Consider the following 14,169-nt stretch of genomic DNA (forward strand, 5'->3'; position numbering starts at 1 on the left):
ATCCAGGATACATCAAAATAAAGTTTTGAGAGAGCAAAATAAACAATAAAACTAAAAAAACAATCTACTGAATTGGAGAAATTATTTTCAAATGACATATCCAATAAGGAGTTAATATCCAAAGTATATAAAGAATGTATACAACTCAACATACATAATCAAATTAAAAATAGGCAGAAGATATGAACAGACATTTCTCCAAAAAGGCATGTAGATGGTGAATAGACATATAAAAACATGCTCAACATCACTTATCATCAGGGAAATTTAAATAAAAACTACAATGAGATATTGTCTCACACATATCAGAATTGTTAAAATCAACAACACAAGAAACAACAACTGTTGGTGAGGATGTAGAGAAAAAGGAACACTTGTGTACTTGGTGGGAATCCAAACTGGCATAGCTACTATGTAAAATAGTATGAAGGTTCCTCAAAAATTTAAAAATAGAATTACCATATGATCCAGTAATTGCACTACTGGGTATTTATCCAAAGAATACAAAACATGAATTTGAAAGTATACATGCTCCCCTATATTTAGTGCAGCATTTTTTACAATAGCAAAATTGTGGAAGCAGCCCATATCTTCAATAGATGAATGGATAAGGAAGATATCATGTGTATTTTCAATGGAATATCAGTCATCTACAATAAAGAATGAAAGCAAAACAAATGAACAAAGGAAAAAAAAAGAGTAAAGTCAAGAAACAGACCCTTTACTGTAGAGAACAAACAGGTGGTTATCAGAGGGGAGTTGTGTGGGGCGATAAATGAAGTAAGTGATGTGGCTTAAGAGGACACTTTTCTTGATTAGCACTGTGTAATGCATATAATTGTTGAATCATTACATTGTACAATATTCTTCATCATTCATTTATGGATGGACACTTGGATTTCTTCTGTATCATGGCTATTATAAATATTTTTGCAATAAACATTAGGTGTGCATTCATCTTTCTGAGTAAGTGTTTTTTTTTTCTTCTTTGGGTAAATTCCCAGTAGTGGAATTACTGGATCATACAGTTATTCTATTTTTAATTTTTTGAGGAACCTCCATACTATTTTCCATAGGAGCTACACCAGTTTACATTGCCAGCAATAGTTTATGAGGGCTCCCTTTTCTCCACATCCTCACCAACATTTGTTATTTCTTGTAGTTTTGATTTTATCCACTCTGAAAGGTGTGAGGTGATATCCCATTGTGGTTTTGATTTGCATTTCTCTGATGGTTAGTGATGCTGAGCATCTTTTCATGTGTGTTGGCCACCTGTAAGTTCTCTTGAAAAAAATGTCTTTTTAGGGGCATGTGGGTGGCTCAGTTGGTTGAGCTTGATTTCAGCTCAGTTCATGATCTTGGGGTTGTGGTACTGAGTACTGCATGGGTGCCATGCTCAGTGAGAGTCTGCTTGAAATTCTTTCCCTCTGCCTTCCTCCAATTCATGTGCACACACACTCTCTCTAAAATGAATAAATTGTGGGAGGCCACAATAAGGTTTGAGATGAAGACCAAACCAGGCCCTGACTTGTGCTTCCTTTAAAGTCTGAATAGCCTAACAAAAGGTTTAGGACGGGAAAAGTTGAGTAGCACTGAGAAAGGGTCTGTGCTATGTGTTGTGTGCTTGCCTATGTGACTTCCTACACGCTTGCTAAACAAATGAGAGCAATTCGGTTGGGGTCAAAAGTTCGTTGCTGGTCCTTGCTGCCCTAGTACAGCCCATAAATTACTTTCAGGTTTGCTGTATCAATACAGAACAATTGTACTCGCATCAGCCATTTGGCGTCACAAGGTCTGCTTATAGTTAAATGTGAAACTTATTATGGGAACTCATGGTTGTTTAACTAGACACAGGTGTGTTGCTTCTCCTATTATCACTATATATATATGGCCTTAATGCTTTGAATAAACTTAGCACTGTTGGACATCCTCCTCAGCGCTCTCCTGCCCCCATCTCTCTGTTTCTCGAGTTCTTTTCTTCATCCTCTTACCCTCATGTTCCTGGTCGATTTGTCGCGCCAGCCACAAGTGGCTCCTGAACAGGGACCTGAGAACATTTCAAGGGAGTGCAGTAAGAGGAGCCCGGGTTGACGGGTGACAGCAGGAGTAAAATAACATGGGGCAATCGCAGTCTATGTAACAGGTCTTCTTTATGACCACTTTGCAGGCCCTTATGAAGCAAAAAGGGTCCAAGGTCTCTAAAAGGGCCTTGCAGATAATTACATAAATAAGCCTTCTTCTAGTATACCCAGGTTGCTGGGCCATCCCTAGCAAAGGGGACTCTGACTTTATCTCTCTCTGTTCTTCCTAATAGACGTGGGGGCTTCTCCCTCACTCATTTCCCATGGTAATGGCTATAACTGAAGCCAACTGGGGTTCGTCTAACTTGAGACAGAGACTGTAGGGAATATTCCCAAGCAGCTGCTGAAACTCTCTTTGTTTTGGGAAAGTTTCCCTGTCTTCTCTGGCCCGACTTGGACTGCTTAACCCCTCCCCCCTTGCTGGCGGGAAAGCATGGCATCTGCTCCTCTCTTGGAGCTGATGAGCTCTAAAACTGGGATTCCTTTCTCTGCCTCCTAGCAGCACTTTGTTTCTTCTGTCTCCCCCTTCTCCTGTTTCTGCACTAATGTGCGTGCAGCCTGCATGACTAGCCTTTAGATCATGCACCATGGATCCTTCTCTTTTCACTGTCAAGGAGCAAGAAGAGCAGCCCCTGGACCTAATGCCCCCCACTCAGATCTCCCCACTGGTGTCTCAGGTAAACATTTGAAATGGAGTGGGCCCAGGTGGAACATATATCAGTATTGGAACTAAGTTAAGTTTGTTGGTTTAATTAAGATAAACATGTCTTTGAAGTTACAGCAGTAAATGTGAAGCTTTTATTCTATCAAAGTTTACTGAAGTTCAAATAAGCTTGTGTTATTTGTTAAAAATCTGTTAGCAAAGAAATGACTAAACTGATAGTTAATTGTCTCAATTGTCTGTTTTAATGGGTAATTACTGAAATAGCTTTCAAAGTCTTTAGTAACCTAAAAGTTTAAAATTTTGGTTGGGTGACCAATGGAATTAAATCATGGACATCTAGGTCTTAACCAAACAGGGTAAAATGCTAAGTCATTAATTACTAAACATAGGTTTGTAATTTTGACTTCTTACAACAAAGAAAATAAGAATAATTAAATCTGTTGGTAAACATGTTTTGCACTTAACTGATTCATAAATTGGCATCTAAAGAACTCTGTTGTGACAGTTCACAATTGATACTTAGTCTTCACTAGAGATTAAGGTGTTTTTAAGAGTATAAAATTCTACTAACTGTAAGACTGATAAAAATAAAAAGTAAACAACATTTTATTAAAGATAAAAGGTAATTTTGTCCTAAATAAGATGGTTGTTTGGAAGAAAATGGCTTGGGACAGAACCTAAATGCAAAAGAAAAGTTGTAGAAGGTTTATGAAGGGAAACCTTCAGAAAAGGAGAAAAAGACCAGATGCCTGATCCTGTCCTCCGCAGAGGATGCGATTTTGTTTGCGTTTTTCCTCAGGATGAGGATACCACACACTGGCTTCCAGAAACGTGGTGCCGAATCCTCGCGTCTCCAACAGAGGATGGCTCGCCTCATGTTGAACGGCCAGAACAGACAGGGAAAAACGACGTCTCCCGCCTTACAGCCGGAGGGATGTTTCATGCAGAACTCTGGAAACTGGTTGCTGCCCTGGGACCAATCGGAGTGCAAATAGCCAGGAGTGGTTATACTGCCACAAAAGACTTCAATCTGACTCTGCGGGCCTGTGTTCCTAGACCTTTTTTACTGGTAGTGGGCTTGGGATCAATAGTTCTCACCTCTTTCCAAGGGGGACATCTATTGTATAATATCCATTGTGACCATTGTGTGTTAACAAATTGTCTACCTGTGCCCCTGCCTTCATTAGGCACAGGTCCCATGATAGTGTTTGTAACTATGCACCTCCATATATGTTATTACCTGTAGAAGTAGAAAGACCTTGGTATGCTAATTATGGTTATCAGTTTGCCCTTGAATTGCAGTTGCAGCTCAAACGAGTCAAACGTTTTCTGGGTCTATTGATAGCAGGAATAGCAGCACTAGTAACACTCATTCTGGTTGTTTACTGGACTCCTCATTATATTACCTGCTTTTGTTTTAGTATGGTGCATTGTACAGATTCATACTGGACAGCAACGATTACATGCACAAGCACAAATTCATATGCTTGACTTATTTAAAAAGGAAGGGGGAGATGTGGGAGGCCGCAATAAGGCTTGAGACGAGGACCAAACCAGGCCCTGACTTGTGCCTCCTTTAAAATCCGAATAGCCTAACAAAAGGTTTAGGACAGGAAATGTTGAGTAGCACTGAGAAAGGGTCTGTGCTATGTGTTGTGCGCTCACCTTTGTGACTACCCACACACTTGCAAAACAAATGAGAGCAATTCGGTTGGGGTCAAAAGTTCATTGCTGGTCCTTCCTGCCCTAATACAGCCCCAAAATTACTTTCAGGTTTGCTGTATCAATACAGAACAATTGTACTCGCATCAGCTATTTGGCGTCACAAGGACTGCTTATAGTTAAATATGAAACTTATTATGGGAACTCATGGTTGTTTACCTAGACACAGGCGTGTTGCTTCTCCTATTATCACTATATATATGGCCTTAATGCTTTGAATAAACTTAGCACTGTTGGACATCCTCCTCAGTGCTCTCCTGCCCCCATCTCTCTGTTTCTTGAGTTTTTTTCTTCATCCTCTACCCTCACATTCCTGGTTGATTTGTCACGCCGAATGCAACAATAAATAAATCCTTAAAAAAGAAAAATTCTTTTAAAGTTTTCCACATTTAAAAAAATTACATTGAGGGGGAGAGTCAAGATGACGGAGAAGTAGCAGGCTGAGACTACTTCAGCTAGCAGGAGATCAGCTAGATAGCTTATCTAGAGATTGCAAACACCTGCAAATCCATCGGCAGATCAAAGAGAAGAACAGCAATTCTGGAAACAGAAAAACAACCACTTTCTGAAAGGTAAGACTGGCGGAGAAGTGAATCCAAAGTGACGGGAAGATAGACCCCAGGGAGAGGGGCCGGCTCCCGGCAAGCGTCAGAGCAATGAAGCACAAAATCAGGACTTTTAAAAGTCTGTTCTGCTGAGGGTCATCGCTCCAGAGGCTAAACCGGGGTGAAGCCCACACGGGGTCAGCGTGGCCTCAGGTCCCGAAGGGTCACAGAAAGACTGGGGGTGTCTGAGTGTCGCAGAGCTTGCGGGTATTGGAACGCGAAAGCCGGCTACAGAGACAGAGCCGACAGTAGGATCACAGCTCGGGGTTACCTTGAACCGGTCACAGGCTCGGTGAGCTCGGAGCGCGGCCGGAGTTCAGGCAGACGGGAGATACTGGGCGAGTTCAGGCAGACGGGAGATACTGGGCGCTGTTCTCTGAGGGCGCACTAAGGAGTGGGGCCCCGGGCTCTCAGCTCCGGGCCGGACACCAGGAGGCCGCCATTTGTATTCCCGTCCTCCGGAACTCTATGGAAAGCGCTCAGGGAACAAAAGCTCCTGAAAGCAAACCCGAGCGGATTACTCAGCCCGGCCCCTGGTAAGGGTGGAGCAATTCCGCCTGGGGTAAAGACACTTGAGAATCACTACACCAGGCCCCTCCCCCAGAATATCAACAAGAAATCCAGCCAAGACCAAGTTCACCTAACAAGGAGTGCAGTTTCAATACCAAGGAGAGCAGCAGAATTCCAGAGGAGGAGAAAGCAAAGCACGGAACTCATGGCTTTTTCCCTGTGATTTTTCAGTCTTGCAGTTAATTTAATCTTTTTCTTTTTCATTTTTTTTCTCTTCTTCTGCTAAATTTTTTTAACCTTTACCCTTTTCTTTTTTAACGTTTTTTAACTAGTTTATCTAATATATATATTTTTTCTTTTTTATATTTTTCTTTACTCATTTTATTTTTTAAAATTCTTTTCTTTTTTCTCTTTCTTTCTTTTTGAACCTCTTTTTATCCCCTTTCTCCCCCCTCATGATTTGGGATCTCTTCTGATTTGGTTAAAGCATATTTTCCTGGGGTTGTTGCCACCCTTTTAGTATTTTACTTGCTCCTTCAAATACTCTTATCTGGACAAAATGACAAGGCGGAAAAATTCACCACAAAAAAAAAAGAACAAGAGGCAGTACCGAAGGCTAGGGACCTAATCAATACAGACATTGGTAATATGTCAGATCTAGAGTTCAGAATGACAATTCTCAAGGTTCTAGCTGGGCTCGAAAAAGGCATGGAAGATATTAGAGAAATCCTCTCAGGAGATATAAAAGCCCTTTCTGGAGAAATAAAAGAACTAAAATCTAACCAAGTTGAAATAAAAAAAGCTATTAATGAGGTGCAATCAAAAATGGAGGCTCTCACTGCTAGGATAAATGAGGCAGAAGAAAGAATTAGTGATATAGAAGAACAAATGACAGAGAATAAAGAAGCTGAGCAAAAGAGGGACAAACAGCTACTGGACCACGAGGGGAGAATTCGAGAGATAAGTGACACCATAAGATGAAACAACATTAGAATAATTGGGATTCCAGGAGAAGAAGAAAGAGAGAGGGGAGCAGAAGGTATACTGGAGAGAATTATTGGGGAGAATTTCCCCAATATGGCAAAGAGAATGAGCATCAAAATTCAGGAGGTTCAGAGAACGCCCCTCAAAATCAACAAGAATAGGCCCACACCCTGTCACCGAATAGTAAAATTTACAAGTCTCAGTAACAAAGAGAAAATCCTGAAAGCAGCCCGGGAAAAGAAGTCTGTAACATACAATGGTAAAAATATTAGATTGCCAGCTGACTTATCTACAGAGACCTGGCAGGCCAGAAAGAGCTGGCATGATATTTTCAGAGCACTAAACGAGAAAAACATGCAGCCAAGAATACTATATCCAGCTAGGCTATCATTGAAAATAGAAGGGGAGATTAAAAGCTTCCAGGACAAACAAAAACTGAAAGAATTTGCAAACACCAAACCAGCTCTACAGGAAATATTGAAAGGGGTCCTCTAAGCAAAGAGAGAGCCTACAAGTGGTAGATCAGTAAGGAACAGAGACAATATACAGTAACAGTCACCTTACAGGCAATACAATGGCACGAAATTCATATCTCTCAGTAGTTAACCTGAATGTTAATGGGCTAAATGCCCCAATCAAAAGACACAGGGTATCATAATGGATAAAAAAACAAAACCCATCTATATGTTGCCTCCAAGAAACTCATTTTAAGCCCGAAGACACATCCAGATTTAAAGTGAGGGGGTGGAAAAGAATTTACCATGCTAATGGACATCAGAAGAAAGCAGGAGTGGCAATCCTTATATCAGATCAATTAGATTTTAAGCCACAGACTATAATAAGAGATGAGGAAGGACACTATATCATACTCAAAGGGTGTGTCCAACAAGAAGATCTAACAATTTTAAATATCTATGCCCCCAACGTGGGAGCAGCCAACTCTATAAACCAATTAATAACCAAATCAAAGAAACACATCAACAATAATACAATAATAGTAGGGGATTTTAACACTCCCCTCACTGAAATGGACAGATCATCCAAGCAAAAGATCAGCAAGGAAATAAAGGCCTTAAATGACACACTGGACCAGATGGACATCACAGATATATTCAGAACATTTCATCCCAAAGCAAGAGAATACACGTTCTTCTCTAGTGCACATGGAACATTCTCCAGAATAGATCACATCCTCGGTCCTAAATCAGGACTCAACCGGTATCAAAAGATTGGGATCATTCCCTGCATATTTTCAGACCACAATGCTCTGAAGCTAGAACTCAACCACAAGAGTAAGTTTGGAAACAACCCAAATACATGGAGACTAAACAGCATCCTTCTAAAGAATGAATGGGTCAACTGGGAAATTAAAGAAGAATTGAAAAAAATCATGGAAACAAATGATAATTAAAATACAATGGTTCAAAATCTGTGGGACACAACAAAGGCAGTCCTGAGAGGAAAATATATAGTGGTACAAGCCTTTCTCAAGAAACAAGAAAGGTCTCAGGTACACAACTTAACCCTACACCTAAAGGACCTGGAGAAAGAACAAGAAAGAAACCCTAAGCCCAGCAGGAGAAGAGAAATCATAAAGATCAAAGCAGAAATCAATGAAATAGAAACCAAAAAAAACAATAGAACAAATCAACGAAACTAGGAGCTGGTTCTTTGAAAGAATTAATAAAATTGATAACCCCCTGGCCAGACTTATCAAAAAGAAAAGAGAAAGGACCCAAATAAATAAAATCATGAATGAAAGAGGAGAGATCACAACTAACACCAAAGAAATACAAACTATTATAAGAACATACTATGAGCAACTCTACGCCAACAAATTTGACAATCTGGAAGAAATGGATGCATTCCTAGAAACGTATAAACGACCACCACTGAACCAGGAAGAAATAGAAAGCCTGAACAGACCCATAACCAGTAAGGAGATTGAAACAGTCATTAAAAATCTCCAAATAAACAAAAGCCCAGGGCCAGACGGCTTCCCGGGGGAATTCTACCAAACATTTAAAGAAGAACTAATTCCTATTCTCCTGAAACTGTTCCAAAAAATAGAAATGGAAGGAAAACTTCCAAACTCATTTTATGAGGCCAACATCACCTTGATCCCAAAGCCAGACAAGGATCCCATCAAAAAAGAGAGCTATAGACCAATATCCTTGATGAACACAGATGCGAAAATTCTCACCAAAATACTAGCCAATAGGATTCAACAGTACATTAAAAGGATTATTCACCACGACCAAGTGGGATTTATTCCAGTGCTGCAAGGTTGGTTCAACATCCGCAAATCATCAATATGATACAACACATCAATAAAAGAAAGAACAAGAACTATATGCTACTCTCAATAGATGCTGAAAAAGCATTTGACAAAGTACAGCATCCCTTCCTGATCAAAACTCTTCAAAGTGTAGGGATAGAGGGCACATACCTCAATATCATCAAAGCCATCTATGAAAAACCCACCGCAAATATCATTCTCAATGGAGAAAAACTGAAAGCTTTTCCACTAAGGTCAGGAACACGGCAGGGATGTCCATTATCACCACTGCTATTCAACATAGTACTAAAAGTCCTAGCCTCAGCAATCAGACAACAGAAGGAAATTAAAGGCATCCAAATCGGCAAAGAAGAAGTCAAATTATCACTCTTCACAGATGATATGATACTATATGTGGAAAACCCAAAAGACTCCACTCCAAAACTGCTAGAACTTGTACAGGAATTCAGTAAAGTGTTAGGATATAAAATCAATGCACAGAAATCAGTTGCATTTCTCTACACCAACAACAAGACAGAAGAAAGAAAAATTAAGGAGTCAATCCCATTTACAATTGCATCCCAAACCATAAGATACCTAGGAATAAACCTAACCAAAGAGGCTAAGAATCTATACTCAGAAAACTCTAAAGTACTCATGAAAGAAATTGAGGAAGATACAAAGAAATGGAAAAATGTTCCATGCTCCTGGATTGGAAGAATAAATATTGTGAAAATGTCTATGCTACCTAAAGCAATCTATACATTTAATGCAATTCCTATCAAAGTACCATCCATCTTTTTCAAAGAAATGGAACAAATAATTCTAAAATTTATATGGAACCAGAAAAGACCTCGAATAGCCAAAGGGATATTGTAAAAGAAAGCCAAAGTTGGTGGCATCACAATTCCGGACTTCAAGCTCTATTAGAAAGCTGTCATCATCAAGACAACATGGTACTGGCACAAAAACAGACACTTAGATCAATGGAACAGAATATAGAGACCAGAAATAGACCCTCAACTCTATGGTCAACTAATCTTTGACAAAGCAGGAAAGAATGTCCAATGGAAAAAAGACAGCCTCTTCAATAAATGGTGCTGGGAAAATTGGACAGCCACATGCAGAAAAATGAAATTGGACCATTTCCTTACACCACACACGAAAATAGACTCAAAATGGATGAAGGACCTCAATGTGCAAAAGGAATCCATCAAAATCCTTGAGGAGAACACAGGCAGCAATCTCTTCGACCTCAGCCACAGGAATATCTTCCTAGGAACATCGCCAAAGGCAAGGGAAGCAAGGGCAAAAATGAACTATTGGGATTTCATCAAGATCAAAAGCTTTTGCACAGCAAAGGAAGCAGTTAACAAAATCAAAAGACAACTGACAGAATGGGAGAAGATATTTGCAAACGACATATCAGATAAAGGACTAGTGTCCAAAATCTATAAAGAACTTAGCAAACTCAACACCCAAAGAACAAATAATCCAATCAAGAAATGGTCTAAGGACATGAACAGACATTTCTGCAAAGAAGACATCCAGATGGCCAACAGACACATGAAAAAGTGTTCCATATCACTCGGCATCAGGGAAATACAAATCAAAACCACAATGAGATATCACCTCACACCAGTCAGAATGGCTAAAATCTACAAGTCAGGAAATGACAGATGCTGGCGAGGATGCGGAGAAAGGGGAACCCTCCTACACTGTTGGTGGGAATGCAAGCTGGTGCAGCCACTCTGGAAAACAGCATGGAGGTTCCTCAAAATGTTGAAAATAGAACTGCCCTATGACCCAGCAATTGCACTACTGGGTATTTACCCTAAAGATACAAACGTAGTGATCCAAAGGGGCATGTGCACCTGAATGTTTATAGTAGCAATATCCACAATAGCCGAACTATGGAAAGAACCTAGATATCCATCAACAGATGAATGGATCAAGAAGAGGTGGTATATATACACAATGGAATACTATGCAGCCATCAAAAGAAATGAAATCTTGCCATTTGCGACAACATGGATGGAACTAGAGCGTATCATGCTTAGCGAAATAAGTCAAGCAGAGAAAGACAACTATCATATGATCTCCCTGATTTGAGGAAGTGGTGATGCAACATGGGGGCTTAAGTGGATAGGAAAAGAATCAATGAAACAAGATGGGATTGGGAGGGAGACAAACCAGAAGTGACTCTTTTTTTTTTTTTAAGATTTTATTTATTTATTTGACAGAGAGACATCACAAGTAGGCAGAGAGGCAGGCAGAAAGAGAGGGAGAAGCAGGCTCCCTGCAGAGCAGAGAGCCCGATGTGGGGCTCGATCCCAGGACCCTGAGATCATGACCTGAGCCGAAAGCAGAGGCTTTAACTCACTCAGCCACCCAGGTGCCCCCCAGAAGTGACTCTTAATCTCACAAAACAAACTGAGGGTTGCTGGGGGGAGGGGGTTTGGGAGAAGGGGGTGGGATTATGGACACTGGGGAGGGTATGTGCTTTGGTGAGTGCTGTGAAGTGCGTAAACCTGGCGATTCACAGACCTGTACCCCTGGGGATAAAAATATATGTTTATAAAAAATAAAAAATTAAAAAATTACATTAATTTATTCAAATTTATTTATTATTATTTATTTATATTGATTTATAAATATCTCTTTATTCTCCAAGATTCTTCATAAGTATAAATCAGACAAGTAGTGGAAGGACCTTCTATTTTTGTTTGTTTAAAGTTTTAATTTAAATTCTAGTTATTTAACATGTAGTATAATATTGGTTTTGGAAGTAGTGTTTAGTGTATATAACATCTGGTGCTCATCAAAAGTTCCTTTCTTAATACCCATCACCTACTCAGCTCATCCCCCACCCACCTCCTCTCCATCAACCCTCAGTTTGTGCTCTAGAGTTAAGAGTCTCTTATGTTTTGCCTCCTCTCTTTTTTCCTCCCTTCCCCTAGGTTCTTCAGTTTTATTTCTTAAGTTCCATGTAGGAATGAAATCATATTATTTGTCTTTTTTCTGACTTGCTTGTTTTGCTTAGCATAATACACTCTAGCTCCATCCATGACATTGAAAATTCTTCTGCCCATTTTTAAATTGGACTCTTTTTTTTTGGTGTTGAGTTCTATAAGTTCTTTTTATGTTTTGGATAGTAATCTGTTATTGGATCCATCATTTATATGTGTCATCTTTTATTCAGCAGATTGTGTTTTTGCATTGTTAATGGTTTTATTTGTTGTTGAAAAGCTTTTTATTTTGGTATAGTTCCAGTAGTTTAATCTTGAATTTGATTCCCCTGACAGAAGAGACATATCTAGAAAAAAAATGTTTCTATGGATGATGTCAAAGTGATTATTGCCTATACTTTCTTTGATCCATTAAGTCACCCTATGACTTTTGATTGGGACATTTAAGGCATTTACATTCAAAGTAATTATTGAGAGGTATGTACTTATTGCCATTTTGTTACTTGTTTCATGATTGGTTTGTAGTGCTCTGTTCCACTCATGTCTTGTTCTCTTCCCTTGTGGTTTAATGGCTTTCTTTAGTGATATGATTTTTCACATTTCTTTTCCTTTTTTTTGCATTTCTATTACAAATTTTGATTTGTGGTTACCATTAGGTTGATATGTAACATCTTATGCATATAGCAGTCTATTTTATTTTGATGGTCAATTAAGTTTCAATCCATTCTAAAAGCACTAAATTTTTTTTACTGCCCCCCAATCATGTACTTTACATCCTTTTATATTGTAAAGCCCTTGAGCTATTTTTATAGATATGATTTATTTTGCTGCTTTTGTGCTTTGATGTCTATTCTGGTTTTATAATTGATTAATCTACTATTTTTATTATACTGGTATGTAGTGAAATTTTTTACTTTCCCAATTTTCTTCCTCTTGATTATGGTCTTTATTTTCCACTTAAAGAATTATCTTTAAAGTTTTTTGTAAGACTAGTTTAGTGGTGATAAACTCCTTTAATTTTTGTTCATCTGGGAAACTATCTCTCCTTCTATTCTGAATGATAGCTTTGTTGGATAGCATATTCTTGGTTGCAGGTTTTTTCCTTTCAGTGCTTTGAATATATCATGACACTTCCTTCTGGCCTGCAAATTTTCTGCTAAAAAATTAGCTAATGGCCTTAGAGGATTTCCTTTGTATGTAACTGTTTTCTCTTGCTGCTTTTAAAAATTCTCTCTTTATCACTACTTTTGCCATTTTAATTACTATGTATCTTCGAGTGGTCCTCCTTAGATTGATTTTGTTGGGGGCTCTCTGAGCCTCCTGCATCTGGATGTCTATTTTCCTTCTCAGATTAAGGAAATTTTCGGCTATCATTTCTTCAAATAAATTTTCTGCCCCTTTTCTCTCTCTTCCTTTTCTGGTATGTCTATAATGCAAATGTTATTATGATTGATTTTGCTGACTTACCTTAACCTATTTTAATTAATTAATTAATTTTTTTGCTGCCCAGTTTTATTGCTTTCCATTATTCTGTCTTCCTTCTCACTGATCCATTCTTGTGCATTTTCTAGTCTATTATATATTCTCTCTAATATATTGTTAATTCTGTTATTCTTCATCTCTTATTTTTAAAAATATTTTCTATCTCTGTTGAATGTCTTGCTGAGATCCTCTACTCTTTTCTCAAGTCCAGTTAGTATCTTTATGACCGTTATTTTGAATTCTCTATCAGGTATATTGTTTATCTCTTTTTCATTTAGCTTTTTGGCTGTTTTTTTTTTTTTCCTTTTCTCTCATTTGGGACATATTCTTCTATCTCTTCATTTTATCTACTTTCTCTTTGTTTCTATGGTTGGAAAATCAGCTACATCTTCAGATCTTGAAACTATTGGCCTTGGGAAGAAGAGGTCCTGTAGTGCCCTGTAGTTTCATGTTCCCTGTTCACCAGAACCAGGTGCTTCAGTGTTGTCTTCTATGTGCGTTGCATGTGTACTACTCTTTGTTTAAGTTGTGTTTGCCTTCAGTCCACTCAGCTGCAATGGCTCTTTGTGCTGTTACAAGCATGGTTTGTCCCCTGTGCTTTTAAGGGGCCAGTCTGAGGCACTTTGGTCTTATATTTGCATCAGACCAGAAGTCTTCCCTCAGCCATTTGCTGAGGCTTAGGTTGCATTGAACTGTAGGGTGCTATTGCTGTGTTGTCTCTTGAGAGGATTTTCTTGGTGGGCAGGTCCTGCTGTCAGACCACATGTTTGTCTCAGTAGATCTGCTGAGTTTTCAGTGACTTTGAACTACAGTGTTCTTGTTCTCTCCTTATGCTTCCTTCTGTGAGGTGGTTTTTTTTTTTTTTTTTTTGTGG

Source organism: Mustela erminea, chromosome X (assembly GCF_009829155.1).
Source record: "Mustela erminea isolate mMusErm1 chromosome X, mMusErm1.Pri, whole genome shotgun sequence".
Taxonomy (NCBI): Eukaryota; Metazoa; Chordata; class Mammalia; order Carnivora; family Mustelidae; genus Mustela; species Mustela erminea.